The 20,043-nt window shown below is 35.1% G+C and overlaps 1 protein-coding gene across 37 annotated transcripts in view; it reads left to right on the top strand.

Moving 5' to 3' along the window:
• The first annotated feature begins 4,137 nt into the window (after positions 1-4,137).
• BAZ2B (bromodomain adjacent to zinc finger domain 2B) overlaps positions 4,138-20,043 on the top strand; it is a 290,353-nt gene continuing 274,447 nt past the window's right edge. For 7 of the 37 annotated variants that reach the window (XM_070507937.1, XM_070507928.1, XM_070507914.1 and 4 more), the window contains exon 1: positions 5,273-5,356. The gene's annotated coding sequence lies outside the window, so the exon portion shown is untranslated. Of the gene's footprint in view, positions 4,489-5,265; positions 5,357-12,188; positions 12,230-20,043 lie in introns of those variants that run through there. The other 30 variants (XM_070507926.1, XM_070507899.1, XM_070507891.1 and 27 more) reach the window with 14 other exon arrangements.

Raw genomic sequence — 20,043 nt, 5'->3', positions numbered from 1 at the left:
TTTCTTCCCTTAAGAATCCACCCTCCCTCTTTGCCTGGTAAAGCTCTCAGTATTTGAGATGCAGTTCAAATGGCATTTCTTTGATAAAGCTTTTTTAAGACTCCCAGTCAGAATTAGTTGCCCCAGCCTCTTTATTCTTACAAAACTTTATTATTTGTATCTTTATAATATGATTTATGTGAGTCTCTAATCTCCCAGGAATTTCACACTTTCAACATGAACCAGGATGTGAGCTTTTCATGTTTTTCCAGCCTCTAGCAGAGTGCATACATAGCATATAGCTAGCACTCAAACGTTTGTTCAATGAATAAAAACAAATAAAGCTTCATTAGTCTGTACCGATTGAAACAGAAACAAGACATGACGGTGGCCAGCTTGTTCTACTATTGAGACCTCTCATTCATTTGGCTTTTTGTAGTCAGCCTTCATAGACTTCGTTCTCTGTTTATGGTAATTCTTACTCTTTGAAGATCCATGTACAATACCTATCTGTAGTAGGAAATTAGATATCTATCCATCTTTATCTATTTACCTACCTATTTAAGAAGTTCTGCCTTGGTCCTAAAAATAGATGCTGCTTTACAGAAGAAAGTGTAACAATTTAGTCTACAGTGGTGGCATAATTAGTCTATGGGATAGGTATGTATCAGATATAGAATTTCAGAAATATTTTCAGTAATATTGGAAAAGATCTGTTTGATCATTAAATTCTTTTACAGTTATGTACACGATTAAGTGCTAACTTAGATGATGATCTTAAGTATAAGACTAAGTATAATGGGAGCCAAATTATTTTGTAACTAAAGTAATTATTTTCTTCCCCCCATCTCTATGACTATATTGTAATCTCTGAAATGATCAAATGTGATAACATGAAAAAAGGAAAAGAATCATATTAAAAAATAATTTAAGCACAGCTTAGTAAGAGGGTATCAAATACTGGAGTAATCCAGTTTTAAATTTCTAGTGTTACCTATATTTTTAAAAATCGGTTTTACAAGTATAGATTAAATTGGATAAATAAATATATTTGAATTACCAAATAACACCAAATTATTTAAGATATATTTTAATATAAAAATTGAAGCTTTTGTTTTATTGAAATATAGAAATACATCTTATGAATTTTAGGTATCAATCAATATGAGTTTTTCATTTATCAACTATTTTTTTAATTGATTTCCATTTAGCTGAATTTCATCTTTGAGAATGTTGCAAAAATATTTTCCAAACTATATAAAGAACTCTTGATTTTTTAAATATTTTAAAAATGCTAAAATCAAGCTCTTCGTTATCACCAATTTTATCCTTTATTACAATTTTTGACGACACTGTCTTATTTTGTTATGTTATTTCAACATTAAACCAAGGAAAAGACAACTTTGTGTTCTATGCAGCTTCAACTTGAAATTATACATACATTCTTTAAAAATATTTTTGAATTTTGGTTCTAAAATCACCCAGGGGAATGATAGGAATTTTTAATATGAGTTTTTATATGTTAATCACTTTCATTACATATGTACCATTTTTTCTGTTGATTAGGCATATATCCAAAATTTAAATTAATACATGAATTTTCTGTCAAAGATTTTTCCCACAAGTTTCTTCTCCAAAAACTAGGCAATGCAAATTACATATCCCTTTTTTTAATTAATTACTTTTTTAAATAAACTTTTTTTTTATTGCAGTAACATTGGATTATAACATTAAATTACATATCCTTATGAAACCTATTGTTTGGAAAACCTTTGTGCCATTTTCAAACCCAATATTATTTCAAAATATTATTGGAACCAAAAATCGAACCATGCCTTGCAGTATATTGTTTAAAGTATTTAAGTAAGAGAGATATCTTCAGTTATCTAAGTTTTTCAAATGTGCCATTTAACTTTATTTCAAGAGAAATTTTTTAAGAGAATTCTTTATGAAAATTGAGACAACTTGAATCTAGTCCTTTGTCTTTTCAAAATTGAATATTTTCACAGTAATGCTAGTGATTAGGCAAAGTGTCAGAAGTGGATTGTTGAAATATTAATAGTGTAATACTATATTTATATATAGAAATAGCAGTGAATTGCCTTGTTTACTTGCAACTGTTTTAATATACTGTTTATTTGAATAATAACCAGTATTATATAAAATGCATGAATTTTTTTGCATTTTGTAACTTTATTACTTTGGATGAAATATCTAAATGCTAGCACTTACACTGATATTTTAATCTATATCTTTCTTCTGGAATATTATTAGTAAATTTTGAGGATGTAGAACTGTTGACCCAGTCATACATGTACAGAGCTTGGCCTCTGAGTTAATTAAATATGAGTTAATAATATATTATAAGGAAATTATTGTCCTTATTACAGTTATTAGGTAGTTACTCAAATTATAGCTTCAAAGGAATGCAGAGCATGGAAAACTCAGGATTAAATTATGCATTTGAACCTTAGGCCAGCTTTTACTGTAGAGACAGTTTTCTGCTAAGAGAGAAATTGTATGTCATTGAAATTAAATGCTTTTCTGGGGATGGAAGGTTCCAGTTTTTAATGAAATTACTGAGTGTGGTGTAGTGAAATGATTAAAATCTGTATTCCGGGAATGTGGCAGGGGAGAAAAATCAATAAGTGCTAGCACAGCTTTGCTGCTCAATGTGAATCCTGAGAATGAAATAAACTACTACAAAAATAATAATTAAAAACATATCAGCACATTAATTTATTTAGCATCAGTCTCCTGAGACATCATCTTCACTAATTTTTAGCATACATTTTACTATGTAATGAGCAGCCTTCTTTTCAGATACCCCTATTAGACAGGCAGTATTTCTGCCCTTCCCCCAGTGCTCCTGCATTGCAATCATTGTACTTGCACTTATTATGTTACAAATGACCGAGGTAAGGCTGACATTCTCAGTGCATGCAAAAAGACCTAGTCTGCCAAGCTTTTTTTTTCCTAATGAAGCAGCTTTGTGAAATCTCCCCATGTGTTAATACTAATGAAGATCCTCCAGCACAATTAAAATCACAGCCTGTAGCTGAAGAGGAAACATAAAACAATAGCATCTTTTAAGATACATTTATCCACATATGTATGTACAAAATACACATACATGGTCAAATTATTCTTCTATAGCTTGCTTTTCACTTGCTCTTCATCCTGAAAATTAAATTATGCAATTTTTAATTATATGAACTTTGAGACTTTAATGTGTTCTGGGGGAAAAACAAACTCAATGAAAAAATTTTAAATTATATATGTTTTTGGATAATAAAGTGTTACTAAGCTGAGGCTTTTTTCTTTTTTAATCATTTTTAGAAAGCTATGGGGTAGTGTGTGGAAGGAGGTAATGGGTGTACTTTACCTTTAGTTTAACTTGGTTTCAGGATCTTGGAATTGGGGGGAAAAGGTGTAAAAAACAGAAAGTTGGGAGAGATTCAAAAGGTAGACAAATAGCATACCTCGTGTGTAGTTTAAAGACGGAGCAATGGGCTACCAGTCTTAACGTGATTTTTAAAAAATGCAATTCCACAATTAGCTATCTTTTTTTTGACCTTTCAGAAATTGGGGAGGAAAACTACTGATATTACCTTTTACAATTTTAACTTATAGCTTTAAAACAATTTACTATTTAAACGTGTTTTATTTAAATTTTAACTCAGTGCATAAATATTACAGCCAGCTTAACTTGTCCGTGTTAGGGCAGTAGCTTTTTATCCCGGGACCATCTTGCGTCCTGCTTTTTATTTTGAGTTCCAAACATCCACGAATTTTTGGCATATTAATTTAGTTGGCTTGTAGACTTCAACCGAATTCTGAATTTACGGATAAAAAAGTTTAGGTGGAAATGATTAATCTGATGCTCCCTGTTCTCCAGTTTACCTTTTTTAAAAATTAGGTTTTCAATCCTATTTTCTGTCCCTTCTGCTTCTACGAGCAAAACAAAACATTTAAGTTTCTTAACTTTTTCCTGGGACAAGGGACGATGCAAACTCAAAGCTACAGTATTCTTGGAAGGAAGAAGCAACCCCCTCCCTCCCTTGGCTCCTTTAGGAGCTGATAGGTCATTTATTATTGGAACTGAAATGGTATAAACAATTCTCTCTCTTTTTTCCCTTGTTAACAGCAACTTTCATTGTTAGAGAGAGGAGAGAGAGAGAAGCCTTGTTGGTTGACGTCACTTGGTTCATGAAGCCTTCGCCTAGAAGTGAAGCTGCTGAACAAACCTTGAGAAGAATCATCTCCTGCTTCAATCTGCTGCTGGATAGGAACTAATCAGAGAGAGAGAGGCGGAAGACGGAGACGGAGGGAGGCAGGGGCTTTCCCGATCACAAATCTCACCTCCACTCCAACTCTCTTTATACTTTTCTTGCAAAAATAATAATAGAAATAAGGAGGTGGTGGGGTTTCCAAAAACAAAAATCGTAACCTTCAACCATCTGGGGAAGACAAAAATCCCATCCACCGCAACTCAGTTCGAAAGTAAAGGTGAGTTTAAAAATCCTCGGGTGTCAGGGACGCGGGTGAAGACAGAAATCCAAATGTTATAAAGCGAGTCGAAACAGACAAGGAGAAACTACGCTTCTGCGAGCGGGGAAGACTCCGGAGTTGCTTATCTCGAGGCGCTCGCCCTGCCCGCCCTGCTCGCCCTGCCGCGGCTGTTTACCCTCGCCGGTCGGTGTGTCTCTTTGTTGTGCAGGCTGGAAGGCTGGGGTGGTGCTCGGGGTCCTGAGTGGAGTTTGGGGAAGGAGGACGCGGAGATGCGCGGTCCTGGGTGGGATTGGGGGGTGCGGTCTCTGGAGAACGTAAACTTTATTCCTAGCTGCTAGTGCGGGACTTCGGTCCAGCAGGGCCGCGGGCCGTGCTCCTCGGCGCGGGCGGACGCTGCCGCCGCGGTCCGCCTCCTTTGTGCCGGCCGCCCTGCTCGGCCTCCCTGGCTTCGCTTTTCCTTCTTCCTCCTCTCGGCTTCCAGCGCTTAGGTCGTCGCCAACAGTTTTGCTTCTTAAAAAACCACCTCTGGCACTGTTGCCATCGCCGTTTCTACCCGGGAATATCCGCTGCTTCCCCCCCTCCCCGCCGGGGTAGTTTCAAGATACCCCCCCCCGTCCGCCTACTGCTGCCCCTTTTTGCCTCCGCCCCCTCTTCCCTCTAGGACTGATTAGCTGCGCCTGCCCCCCCCCCCCCCCAATTCGGGCCTCTCTTGCTCTCTCCCTGTGTACTTTGGAGCTCTAGAGTTTACGGAAAATGAGCTGCGGGGGGCGGGGGTGCGTGGGAGTGGGGGCAGATGGGACTGGGAAAAGATCCGGATACCTAGGAAGATCTATGTCAGTGTTAGAGGAGCATAGCTTTTCCTACGGTAATGTCTGTCTTCTAGCAGTTCTACCCCGGGAACAACCGCCAGGTCTCAACTCTTCTTCGCTCTTTTAATCTTCTTGTTGCTCCCCCTCCCCCTTTCCCTTTCGCGGCTCCCCTCTCTTTAAAGTAGTTCCACGAACCCCAGAATTGGGACTTGGAAAAGGAAGCAAGTGTTCGGAATCAGAGCTGGCCTTGCTGTTTGGGAGATTTTCTCTTCTTTTCTCTCCCTCTGTATTTATCTTTTGTGTGTTGCTTCCTTATAAAGAGAGAAGCAGCTGCAGTCCTTGGCCGAGTTGTTGAAATTTATCCCTTTGTGTATATTACAATATCCTCCATTTTTTTCCCCTGCCCTCTAAACAACAAGCGTTTCGCCATCTTGGGCAAATTTTATTCCCAAGTCTCTCTTTTTTATTTTTGAGGAAGGGAAAGAAGCCTTAGAAAGGCAGAAAGTGTGTCTGGATAAGACTCAAAGTTTAGGGAATGTTCAGGGGGGCCCAGTGACGTCATGTAAACTTTATCGAGAAATTCTAAGAGTAGATTTTTCTCTTAATTTTTTCTCTGTTTTAAAGGCCCGTGTAATTTATAGATTAGTGATAAATTGTGCTGCTTAGCTTTTGTCTTCTCTCAGAATGAACCATCAGCGTCTCCACATTTAATGTTTTGGTAACAGGTGGAAAATTATGTGCAAAAAAATGGTATAAACTTTTATAGTGTCATTTGGTATTCACCTAGCTTTTGTCTGTGTTTTTTGTTCTGTAAAGGTTTCAAATGTTATTTTTAATCAGCGTATTGCCTTTCTTATTTACTCCCCTCTCTGCTGTGGCTTGTTAATCAGTTTAGTTAATATTTACGTCTACTTATTTTAGGTTACATAGATCCCATTTTGCAATTAAATGTTCTGTTTTTTACGTTTCTTTAAATTTTGAAAAGATGTAATTGTTGAAAATTCCTGGAGATACTGGATACTTTTAAAACTTAGTAGGAGATATTAAGTCAAACGATTGGCAAAAATGTAGTTAGTACTTAAATGGCAGAATTGATTTTAAAATATATTTTATAACCTGTAGCTTTAAGCTCTTTGTCAGCCATTATGAAAAGATAATAAAAACTAATGTTGTTTTAATTTGCTTGTCTAAAATAGTTTTTCACCTCACAAAAGTTCAGTTGGTCACATGACCAAACCTAATGATACACTGACTAGTATATAGATAAGGGGCACTGTAAATTGAATGGGAAAGTGGAATTCTGTCTCCTGTAGTCATTTTCAGTCAGCATATTTACTTCTCTTCTAACAAGGACATGAAACTGTCTGTATTTAATTTGCATTCTCTTTGTCTTCTGGATTGGGGAAAAACACTGACTACAGTTAACTCAAAAAAAGCTAATAGAAACAATTCTGAATACACTGAAAAGATTTGTCTAACACACAAACTTATGTTGTATGCGGTATGTTTTTATCTCTGTAGCAGTCTTCTTTAGTGTTATCTGCTATGCTGTTTATCTAGGTATTGCTTTATGTAAGACGCTTATGTAGAAAGCTGGACTGAATTGAATGTCTGCCATTTATGTGAATTGTAGGTAGGTGAAAAATGTTTAAATAGTTAAAAGCACATAGAACAGATGGTTCTAAATTATACATGCAACAAAGGACTAGAAGATTTGGCAGATTATAAATGGCAAGCAACAGAGGATAAGCAGTTTAAGAAAATGGTAGTTAAGTACATGTGATGTCTCACACCTATTGTAAAGACTGTACATATTGTTACTGTACTGCATAATCAATAATTTAAAAGACGTTGAGACCCTTGCAAGTTTCAGATAGAAAAAAGTAAGATTTTACAAATGTTTGAAATGATGATTGAATGTAAAATTATTTTAGGCCTGTGATGACCAATAAGTCTCTTTTTTTTTAAGAAATCAAATGATAAGCTTTAAAAATGGGATATCGTTTATAAGAACTTCAAATTGTTGTATTCATAGACTGGTTTGGAGACTTGTAGAAGTAGGTATGTATTTTAAAATCCAGAAAATGTTCTCATATATTAAACTAGTACTAACCTATGGCAGCATTACTCTTTGAAACACTACTAAAAATATTTTTGGACTATTGAGTCTCAGAAATGCATTTATTAGAGTACTAGTGGCATAATTTACTAGATACTTATTAAATGAAGGAAGGGTATATTTTAGTCTTAAATTTTGTGTTTTGTACATAATATTACAATAATGGTCTTGCTTAGTGAATATAGTTTACTCTCAGTTTTAAAAATGTAAAGATTTTATGTAGTTTTAACCTTTGTAGAAGAATCCAAGTAATTGTATTTAGCATTTTCAGAAGATTTAGAATAACTTAAAGTATTCAACTTGGCAGAAATTTGTTTTTATTTTTATAATCATTTATTTAAAATGCGTATAAGACTGTAATGGAAACCTTAGAATTTTAATTCTGTTGCCCTTTCTCCTATTTCTTTGTTTGCATGTTTATTATAGAACTGCAGTGTAAAGGAGCAGATGTTTTGCCAAACATCCTGATGTGTTGCTTTTTCTTATGGGAGTGCATAACTGTTCCTTCTGATGCATCAACTTGACAGCTGGTTGATTTCATGGAGCTGCTAAGAAGCCATTAGTGGTGTCATTGAATTGAAACAGAACAGTCACTCCCAGCTTGAACTGCAATTGTTAATGTCTTTGTTGCTACTTTTGTGTTACTATACAAGATGTAGGATATCACAGTTGCATGAAAGTTCATGTTTTCTGTCTTATCTCCTTGAATTAGTGAGAGTATGTGTTAGAACTGGATTACTTTTAGGGTTAAAGATTTGTCAAAGAAAGAGGTTTTTAAGTTACAGTTCCTGAGTTTTTGACCTAGTCCTACCCAAACTACCAAAAGAAGAAATGATTTAACACGAAGTAATGTGGTGATTTTGACCCCTAGATGAAATTATATCATCAAGTATGTATACTTGATATCCTGAAGGATTAATTAAATTACCTAGCTAGGTATTTTGAGAGGTTTTTGATTATGTAAAATTAAATATTTCATACCATGGGGCTTAAAAATATTGTGCTTTATTTAATAAATCTTGATTCATTTGATTACATATTTCTTTAAACTTTTGTTACAGAAGATGATTAGAAAAGAATTATTAAAGAAATGGACAGTTTTGTATTTAATTTTTTAAATAAGGAGGTGAAGATATTAATTGACTAGTAGTCATTTAATGATTTTAAAAATTGAAATTATATTTTTATTGTACTAATAATTTTTATTGATAGTTCCAGCAATGAAATTGTAGTACTAAAATGTTTTCAGATCATCCCATTGGTACCTGTTTTCTACTTATTCTAATTATTTGCTTTGGGTTTTTTTTGGTGGGAGAGGAGGTAGAAAGGAGGAAAGAGGAAGAATAAAGAGTGATAATCCCAACAGAGAAAAAGACACTTTAAACAACTTGTGTAAAAAAACTTTAGAATAAGTTTAAGGGTATAATGTAGCTTATCAATATGTTAAGAGATCTTTCCTAGTCTCAATATTTATTGATTTTTAATTTTTAAATCTTTAAGTACATTAAGCATTTAAACAAATTTTCAGAGCGTAAAATTTGTAATATTTAAAATAAAATAGTTTGCCTTTAAAACAATACTCAAAATGTGAAATTGAAGATTAGAATATGTAATTTGCTGAGTTAAATTCCATGAAAAGGACTTCTTATACAACATAAACAAATTTTAGACACTTAGGATACACTGCTGAGTGATTTCAGAATTATGATTTCCTAAATCACAAGTTTATAGAGATGCTTTCCTTTTAAGTAGATCATACATTACTGAGACTAAAGCTAAGATTTATATTCAGGTAATATGCTTTCTCAACCCTTTTTATATAATAACCATACAGGTCCTTAAAAAGACAATCCTTCTTTTATCTTGGCCTATGTTCAATTTTTAAGAAATGTATTTACTTGTAACGTATTTGTGTCAAGGCAGATACTCATGTAAACTAAATTATGGTAAATTGAGTTGTAGATTAAATATAAAATTTTTTTTAAAAGAGTCTCAATACTTGGCTCATTTTTAGAGGTAATACAGTCTTAACTGCAGTGCAAATAAGAATCCCGTAACTTAAGTAAAAATCATTCCATGTTGAGTTTCTTAAAGGAAGGCAATTCAAAACAGAAGAGTCATAAAAAGTTTAAATTTCATTCATAAGTTTTTCTGTTGACCATATTAACTTTGAAATTATAGGCAAATATAATTTAATTAATTTACAATTGCATATAGAGTTATAAAATACTGGCAACATCTTTGCTGAAAGAAAAATAAAATGAATTTACATTACTTTTAAATCTATTTTAAATGCTGTGTGATTTGTGGCAAGTCATAATACAGTTTGAGATGTAAAATACTTAAGAGTCCTGGTATTTGTAAGTTAAACATTGAATTTTTTAAATGAATAGCTTTTATAAGAATATGAGGTGAAAATACAGTTTTTGTCTCACATATTTAAAATTTTTCTGTGTAAGATAGTGTTTTCAAAAATAAAAGTAATGCTTTTAAAATAGTTGTTTTTACAATTTATAAAATTCAGCTCGTACTTTGGTTTTTGAATGCCTTTCATTCAAATAAAAATTGTGTTAGAATAATAATGACGGTAATATATAGATAGGAACCTTTACTAATTTTGTGAGTGCACATGTGTGCATGTGTATATGAGAAAAAAGGAGCATTTGGTTTGAAGATAATTATTGCATTGATACTTCAGCTATGTGTAGACATAATTGTGTTTTTTTTTCCTGTTTTTTCTTCTTAGCACTTTTCCACAAGCATGCACTCATTAATCAAAGACGGTGCACTCCTGCTGAGGGCAGAGAGGTTCGTCAAATTGGCAGTCAGTTTGGTGTAAAGAACAGTGTACTGAAGCTCTTAACTCGCTGGGACATAAATAAATCTAAGGTCTTTGTATGCAAACCCTGGAGGTTAATACTGTATAATTCAATGTCCTGTCTTTGTTTTTATGATTGATGTTTTTAAATGTTTCAAGCTTGATGCAAGTCTTCTAGTAGGTCGGGTCTGGCAGTCTGATTGGCTGAAGTGAGAAAGCATTAGGTTGTCAGAAGGACTTTGAGTATGCTGCAGAGATTTTGATTTTTTTTCCTAAGAGATCATTGTCATATTGCCTGAGCTGTTATAGAATGTACCAATGATTGACATCCCTTGCTGTGATAATGGACCAAGTGCATGAAATGCCAATAGTTTGGTCCTATTTGTTCAGAAGCTTACTGCTATTTGTATCCTTAACAGAGCTAACATGTAGAACAAGCAAAACTACTGGGATTTCTCTGTAGAAATAGTGCTGGGATTTGGCTTTAACATGAATTGGTTGCATATTCATAATTTAAGAACAGCTGGTTACAGCAAGCACATAGTCATTTGCAAGCTATTATAAACCATTCCACTCACACATGGAGCCTGTGCTTGGTGGATTTTTTTTTTTTTTATTGATCTACCTGCATTTAAAATCTGGTCACTGGCTGCTACAGAAGCTCTTCATTTTAGCTGTGTTTGCAACATGGAACAGCTTCAATTTTAAATATTTAATTTAAACTAAATGCTGAATAAAATGAAGAATGTTTGAAGGAACCAAGTGTAAAAAGGTCAATAATGTATTACCTATCATATATTTAATCTTGGCCTCAAACAAACAAACCTAGATTATACAGTCATTGTAATTTTGAGGAAATATGTTTTATGATTTTGTCCATGGATAAATAAATGAATTATCTTTGATTTGATAATATTGTTAATTATATTTTGCTAGTTATCTATAGTTTTAAGAAGTAGCATAAGAAATAGATTGTGATTAATTAGCCTGTAAAGTAATTTCATCTGATATATAGAGAAGTGACAGTACTTTAAGCTTGTAAGTAGTGTAAGGAAAGATAGAAAGGAAAATCAACAAGACACTATAATTGGATTAGAATAATGCTAATCCTAACACTATAAAGCTAGTCTTATTTTTTAGAAGGAATCTAATGAGGAGTCTCCTCTGGTTTTTGGGTCACTTCTGGCATATTCAGCACAGTTGTGCTCCTATAGTATTTAAATGATATGTGGATGCTAGTCCAGCTATTAATAGTTTCCTGTATGTTGTGCTGCATAGTACTGAGTGAAAGGAGAGGAGAAAACCTCTATATCCCAAGCTTTCAATGAGGAGAGTGGGAGGAGAAAACGTTAAATGTGATTTCAGATATCCTTGCAGGAATCACAGGGAGCTCTGCGTTGATTTGTGTATGCTAAAATAAGTGGATACCTGAGTGATTTACAATGATGGTGATTATACCGAGCTTTCCACAGAACATAGTGTTAAGTTCACATGTGCATGCATGTGTTTGTCCCCACCATAGATGATGAAGTAGCTTTCAGCACTTCAAGGTTGAGTAGTAGTCCTAAGAGTGCATTTTACTCTTTCTTGGCTTCACAAATGGCTGGATATGTTGGTAATATAACAGAATATATGGCCAAATTTAATCTAGCTGATAGTAGGCTGTACTTTTTTTTAAATAATAAATTCAAAGGTTATTAAAGGACGATGTGTTACATTTTAGTTTTGAGTTGCATAGGATAACTTTATATTTACAGTTACCTTGCCATTATTTGAGGTCACATCAGTCATTTTGTGAATTATTTTGTGCCCTTTTTTCTCTCCTTTTTGACTATTGTCCTTTCAGTTACTTCCCTGCTCTTTAGTGTCTCAGCACAGAGTAAGCTGAGGAAATAAAAGGAAGTAAAATTCAAATAAATCTAATTTCCCTTCTTCCTCCTTTTCTTGACAGATCAGGTGGAGAGAAGTCCTTAGATTTTCACCAGAATGAAGGTTTGGGATTTTATTTGTCTACCTTTTCTGGTTCTCATTACAACAGATAATTATATTTAGACAAAAAGAAAGATGAGGTAATGGACTCAATTTTTAAGTGTTAGTAACCTAACAAAACAGTAGAAAATTTAGCCATTAGTTTAAAAATGAATTGACTCACTAATGACAACCACAGGAGAATCACAGGTATTTGATACACTTTTATTGTTCTAGTGCTAATAATAAGAGGAAAAGGGGGCAGCTACCTTCATTCATGAAGTTTATATTGAATGCTGTCTTCAAGCATTCTCTTGGAGAGCTATGGATAAAAGTTTGTGAAAACTCAGAATATGAGAGAGAGGACTTCTGGTTGGAATCATAAGAAAAGGCTCTTTGGTTTAGTTAGCATTGAATTAGACCAAGAAGGAATAAACTGAATATTCAGAAATCAGGAAGAAAGGATCCAGCAAAAGAAGGACAGCATGAGCCCCATACAGAACAAACAAATTGGGCCAGCCCCATAGCCTAGTGGTTAAGTTCACCATGCTTTGCTTTGGTGGCCCAGGTTCAGTTCCCAGGTGCAGACCTACACCACTCATCAGCAGCTGTGCTGTAGTGGTGACCCACATACAAAATAGAGGAAAATTGGCACAGATACTAGCTCAGGACGACTCTTCCTCAGCAAAAAAGAAAAAAAAAAGTAAATAAATTAAAGCCAGGTCTGTTAGGCATCTGGAGTGGTTCTGCAACCTTTTTTAGGTCACCTCAACTTACACCTCTTCTCCCAGAAGGAAAGGAAAATGTTGTAGGATCCTTCTTTTCTTCCATTGCTTTCAAAATTGACCCACTTGGCATTCTTTGGAGAAGGTGGATTAATCAGTTTCAAATCATCCATTTCAATGATAGCCTTTTTGTTTGTCGAGGTCAGGTTAAAACCGACAAAGCTGCTCTTTCTGGTCAGAGTTATTCAAATACTGTATTTCTTGTGATATTAACCGGAATCACTCCTTTCTCCTTCATTCTTTTCCTATGCTTTTATAAATGGTTTTTCTTAAAACCTAATGTATAATGTATACCTGCTAAGAACATTGAGCAGACAGGACATCACCTCTGTTTCCCTTTTCTTCATTTGGTGGTGAGGAGTTAGCTTTCCAAGGGGATTTGGTGATTCTGACTCACAAAACACTTTTACTTCCTCTAGTTCCTTTTGATGAATGCAGAAGACAGGCTGGCTGGACTGCCAATAATAGGAATATCCATCAGAACAAAAAGCAACAAAATTCATAGCCGCCACTTTTAATTACATCAGTACTGAATTTCACTAATAATAGAAATACCACTAAAAATAGAGTGTGAAAAGGAAAGATTCAAAACAATTCAAACATAAATTTACAAGAAGGTCTTAATTTTCAGTGGTTAGACTTTTCCTAACTTCATTATCGCTGCACTAAGATGATGAAATTTATTTCATTTTCCTTATTTGCGATATTGTAATGAACATTTACTTGCAGGTGATGTGTCAGAAGAAAACCTTAAAACTTTTACGTAATCATTTATCTTGTACAGTGATGAGTTTTGAGGTAAATGAAAGATGGAAATGAGTGGAAATAGGAGGCTATCTAGTGTTTGAGTTTAGAGAGAAGCCATACTTATCTTTTCTGGTTTTCATGATGACATGGTTGTTGAAACATACTTCTGCACTTCCTTGGGAAAAGGATTATTATTAACATAAATCATTATGGTGACATACAAGCAGCAAAGTCCATCTTGAGCATGTGAAAAAATCAAGGAGCAGCCTGTAAGTCACAGGATGACGGGTTTCTCCTTTTACGGTTGTTAGTATAGCATACTGAAAGAAATGGGGTCTGCAAGGCAACAAAGACTGACAGAGGTTGTGGGTCAAATCTCATTATTTTAAAAGAGGGGTTACTGCAGAGCTAAAGGAAGTGTTGGGGATGGGCAGCAACCACAACAAAAAGGCAAGACAAATAGTTTTAAAGAAGGTTTTTTATTTATTTATTTATTTTTGAGGAAGATTAGCCCTGAGCTAACTGCTGCCAATCCTCCTCTTTTTGCTGAGGAAGCCGGGCCCTGAGCTAACATCCATGCCCATCTTCCTCTACTTTATACGTGGGACGGCTACCATAGCATGGCTTGCCAAGTGGTGCCATATCCACACCAAGGATTCGAACCGGTGAACCCCGGGCTGCTGAAGCGAAACATGAGCACTTAACCACTGCACTACCAGGCTGACACCGCCCCCCCCCCCCCCCCCCCCCCCCGTAAAGAAGGCTTTTTAAATGGAGTTAAGAGGAGTGGACCATTGTTCTATAGTTGAGTCCTCTTGGAAACTATCGAGATTTTCTCCATTGTGGTCTGAGTATCTTAGCATTAAATTCTTGTGCATTGCAGTTAATATTTTCAGCAGCTTGTTGAGAAAATTACTCTTATCTATAATCATACCTTGGAGATTTGAAGTAGGAAGTTGAAGGGTTGGTGAAGGGCCGTATAAACAGTAAACAGTTGGTCCAGGAAGAGAACATGAAATAACTTTGGCCAATTAGGTAAAAGCTCTCTTTGCCCTTCCCTCTCAAGAAAGACTTCACAGTTGTACTTGCCAAAACCCATAAAAGAGAAGAATTGGTTTAAAGAATGTGTATAAATACTTTTGTACTATGTGTGAAATGGGAAGGTAGGAGCAAGGCACACTCAGGGAAGGGAAAAAAGGTAAATAGAATGTGAACAGAATTTCCCTGTTTTTGTTTTGAATGAAGTGTTGTATGACATAGTACCTTGAATTTGACCTTTTTTATTTTAATGTGAGATATCTTTTACGAAATAGGTCTCTTTTTTGCAATGTATTGCAAATATGTTATTCTTAGTAGGTAGCATTTGATGTTGCAGCTGAAGTCCAGAGGTACCAACTAAATTAATTACATGTACCTGGGTAAAGATGGATGTTTGTTTCTGTGTTTGTAATCTCAGTATTTCGCAAGTGAGCTAAAAATAATCCTGTAGTTACCCATGGAAACAAATAAAAATCACTGGTTAGGGGCCGGCCCCGTGGCCTAGTGGTTAAGTTCGTGCCCTCCCCTGCAGGCAGCCCAGTGTTTCATTGGTTCGAATCCTGGGCCCGGATGTGGCACTGCTCATCGAGCCATGCTGAGGTGGTATCATCCCACATGCCACAACTAGAAGGACCCACAACTAAGAATATACAACTATGTACCGGGGGACTTTGGGGAGAAAAAGGAAAAAGTAAAATGTTAAAAAAAAAAAAATCACTGATTAGTTTCTCATTTTGGTACTATTGTGTTGTGCTAATAGTCCTATATTAGGCAGTGGTGGTTAGTTAAATAAATTGATCATTAAATTGAGAACAAGAATCAAGTCAGCACCTATTTCTTAATAACTAGAAACAATTCAAGGTGCCCAGAAATAAAATGCATGGCTCATAATATGCTCAAGGAGTTAATCATTTACTTAGAAAGCATGTGCATAGAGTGAAGTCTCATCTTTAGTGATTTTAACTTAGGGAAATTCAATTATTTATGTTAGGGAAAAAATTGGCGGTGGGAAAGGAAAAACAATTTCAATAGCCATCATTCACCCAGTAAACTTATGCTCCAGGCAGGCTACAAGTCAGGTGCTCTCTGTTCCTGGGTCGCTCTCACAGTGTGAGCGTCTTAACTTTAATTATGGCTCTTATGTCTTAATATAAATATTTTTTGTATATCACAGCTCCTAAATGCAGACCAGCTATGGTCTCTGGAGCTCAACTACATAAATGACATCTGCTTTAATGCTGGTGATGAAACTGGCTGTATTAAACTTATTGAGAGACAGTAGATCCGTCTCCATTGTGGTCCATGTCAAGATAATATTTACTATGTTTTAAAAAATATAACCTACTTACTAGAGGTTACCCACACTTCTCCCATCCCCCAATAAAGTGAATCTCTACTGGATATGAAGGTAGCATAGTTCAGGATAGTTTATGTGCTTAAGTATTGCTATTGATATCCCCAAATGTAGAAAAAAAAAGTTTGGAATGAAAGAGTTCACGGAGATGGTAAAACTTTAATTAGGCTTCGAAGGAAGTAGTGATATCTTGGCTTACAAGAGGAACCTCAACAAAGGAGAGGATGGAGGAAACCTACCTACCTAAGTTTGAAAACGGTGGGAGATAAAGTTACAAAGGGGAATTTGGTTTAGCTGATAGATTTTTAAGCAAAGTTGTGACATGATTAAAAATTTGTTTTAGGGGCCGGCCCTGTGCCTGAGTGGTTAAGGTCGCGCCCTCCACTTCAGCGGCCCAGGGTTTCGCCACGTGGGATCCTGGGCGTGGACCTGACACTGCTCATTAGGCCATGCTGAGGTGGTGTCCCACACAGCACAACTGGCGGCACTCCCAACTGGAATCTAAAACTATGTACTGGGGGCTTTGAGGAGAAGAATTAAAAAAAAAAAAAAAAAAAGATTGGCAGCAGTTGTTAGCTCAGGTGCCAATGTGTTAAAAAAAAAAAAAGTTGTTTTAGAAAGATAGATTTCGAAGAAATCTGTTAAATTGTTTAGAAAAAAGAGGCTATTAAAAGAAAGACCAGTGATTTATCACAGAAATTTCAGTGTTAGGTGGTAATGACTAGTCTTACAGCAATGTGAATGGGCAGAAGGATAAATATGAGGTACATAATAATTTAAAGGAATGGAGTTGAGCTAGTTTGGGGAGGTAGAATATTGTACTACTTTACATTCAAATCTCTGTCCTATGACCATAGCAATCCTTTGATGTTGTTAAATACATTTCGTCCTTTTCAGATGATGAAAATGAGAGAGAGATTGGCTTTGGCTTACCACTTACCAGTGGTTAGATCTTTCTAATACATCATACAGTCTCATGATGACTTTAGCCTAAGACAAACTCTCAGTTTATCTTAAGACAAACTTCTTTAAAAAGAAGATCTTTTTAAAACCCTCTATGTACTTGCTTCTTGGTGTATCACATTACATATGGATGAATAATCACATCTAATTGGCTTAATATTTTTCATTTGTGTTTGTGTTTATTGCTCTATATGTGTTTATATGACCACAAACATCAGTTTCTGAAAACCACTGGGAGATAGGAGGCAACATGTTCTAAATGTATTAGACATGCTATGCTCATTAGGGATCCCCTAGTATAGACCTTCATGACTGCAAGATTTTGTGTATAATCTTCCCTGTATGCAATTCTTATTTCCTCTCTTTTGCTTGGTAAAATCTGCTTATTTTCTAATACGCTTCTGAAGAGTTACTTTTGTGAAATCTTTCCAACGCTCTACCTCCCCACAGGGCTGCCTGATTATTCTCTTGAGTACATGGTTGTGCATATAGATAGATTGATGGATTCCTTTCTTCCTACCTTTATAAGTAATGCTCCAATGAACATTTTTATGCACAATGCTTTTATTTTTTGTTGACTGACATTATTTCATAGGATAAATTCCCAGAAGTGCAATTACTAGGTCAAGGGCTGGGAACACTTTAAGGCTCTTAATATATGTATTCTGAACTTGGCTTTCGAAAGGATTACATGAATTCTGTCTCACTAACAATGTATAACTATACCTATTTTGCCACACTTTCATTAGGTTGGTTATATTCATCACTTTTAGTCCTTACAAATTCCATTGCAAAAAGTTATACCTTATTTAATCTGCATTTCTGTGACTAATTAGAGTGAGCATTTTTAAGCATCTTAAACTGTTGTATTTCTCTTTTGTTGATTGTCTTTGATATTTGCCTGTTACTGCACTGAGATCTTAGTATATTTCTTATCAGCTATTTATAAGTTATTCTAAATATTATTGATATTTATGCTTTCTTATATTTACTATAATTGTGTAGCTTTTTCATATTGTTTATTTATAGAAATGTGAAATATTAACTTGTCAATTTTTTAGATTTTTAAAATATTCTTTCCATTTTTAAACTTAAAAAATGCCCTCTGCCAGAGTTTTTATAGTCACTTCTCATATTTTTATTTTATTTTTTGACATATAATTCTTCCCCATTTCTTTTTTGCTAGTAAAACTATCCTTTAATACACATGTTAAGGCTCAATTTCTCATCAACACTTATCATCTATACCACATTTCTTTGTATACTCTAAAATTTCTATCATATGAAAGGTTGAACTAGATAACTAAAGGTTAACTTTTTGAAGCATTTTCAATCTTTTGTTATTTTGTTTCTCCCTTTTGTAATAGGACTCTTTCTAAAAAACTTTAATTTTACTAAATTAATTAGTATACTAAAAATGAATTTTCCTTAATAAGGTAGGGTTATCTTCCTGGTAAATAATTCTATTACTTATTAGATGCTTGAATTAAAACTATTTGAGAATAACTTGGATAGTTAAAAAATAAATTCTCGTCTTATATCATGCCATTTGCTTGTTAATGATAAAAGTAAATTGTATATGCAGTTCCAAAACTTGTCTGTTATTCCTTCTTACAGTAAATCATGTTAATTATTGTTTGGTTTTTCTTTTTTTTCTTTATATTCATTTTATTGTTTATTTTCTAACTTTTTTTAATTGAGGTATAAGTGACATGTAATGCTATGTTAGTTTCAGATGTACAATATGAATTTTCTTTTTTTAAAATAAAAACGTGGCCGGCTTGGTGGCACAGTGGTTAAGTGCGCACGTTCCGCTTCGGCAGCCCAGGGTTCCCCGGTTCAGATCCCAGGTGCAGACATGGCACTGCTTGGCAAGCCATGCTGTGGTAGGCATCCCACATATAAAGTAGAGGAAGATGGGCATGGATGTTAGCTCAGGGCCAGTCTTCATCAGCAAAAAGAGGAGGATTGGCAGCAGATGTTAGCTCAGGGCTAATCTTCCTCAAAAAATAAATAAATAAACAATAAAAGTGCATTTTCCACTAAAAAATATTCTCAAAAGTTTTGAAAAATACAGAAAAGGGTTATGATAAAAATTTCAAATATCCAAAATTCTATTATTTGCATTTTTAGTTTATTTTATGTTGAAGTTTAGGTAATGAAATGGAAGTGTTTGTAAATGAAACGGCAAACTGGTGTCATGACCCTCCCCTCTAAAAAGTGAAAATGAGGGGAGTGGGCATGGAGTGAAAGACTTTAATGATATCAAGTAAGAAAGGACCGAAAAAAACCCATTGTATTAAGCAACAAGGATATTGGTGACCTTGGCAATAATAGTTTGAGTAGAGTAGTTTGGACTACAGCTAAAGAAATAGAAACATGGAGTTTAGATAGCTCTTTTTTTCCTAAAGGAAAGGAAAAGAAATTGAGAAGTTTCTAGGAAAGAAATGTGGACTTGAAGATGACTTTCTTTTTTTTTTTTTAAAGATTTTATTTTTTTCCTTTTTCTCCCCAAAGCCCCCCGGTACATAGTTGTGTATTCTTCGTTGTGGGTTCCTCTAGTTGTGGCATGTGGGACGCTGCCTCAGCGTGGTCTGACTAGCAGTGCCATGTCTGCGCCCAGGATTCGAACCAACGAAACACTGGGCCTCCTGCAGTGGAGCGCGCGAACTTAACCACTCGGCCACGGGGCCAGCCCCTGAAGATGACTTTCTTAATGAAGAGAATGAAGATAAAGGGGCAGAGGATATAATTTTGGAATTTCTTTGAGAGTGGGAAGAAACAGGTTCCAGACCCATGTTAGACTGATTGACTGAACAGAAGAAAGGGTACCTCTGTAATTAGAGGGAATGAGAAAATGTGGGTGTGCATAGCGGTGAGCTTGGAGCTTTGCTAGAAAGAAATTTCAGAGAATTCAGATTCCAAATATCAGAAATTCTTCAACCAGAAAT

This window comes from Equus asinus, chromosome 4 (genome assembly GCF_041296235.1).
Source record: "Equus asinus isolate D_3611 breed Donkey chromosome 4, EquAss-T2T_v2, whole genome shotgun sequence".
Lineage (NCBI taxonomy): Eukaryota > Metazoa > Chordata > Mammalia > Perissodactyla > Equidae > Equus > Equus asinus.
This window is presented reverse-complemented; position numbering and strand designations above follow the sequence as displayed.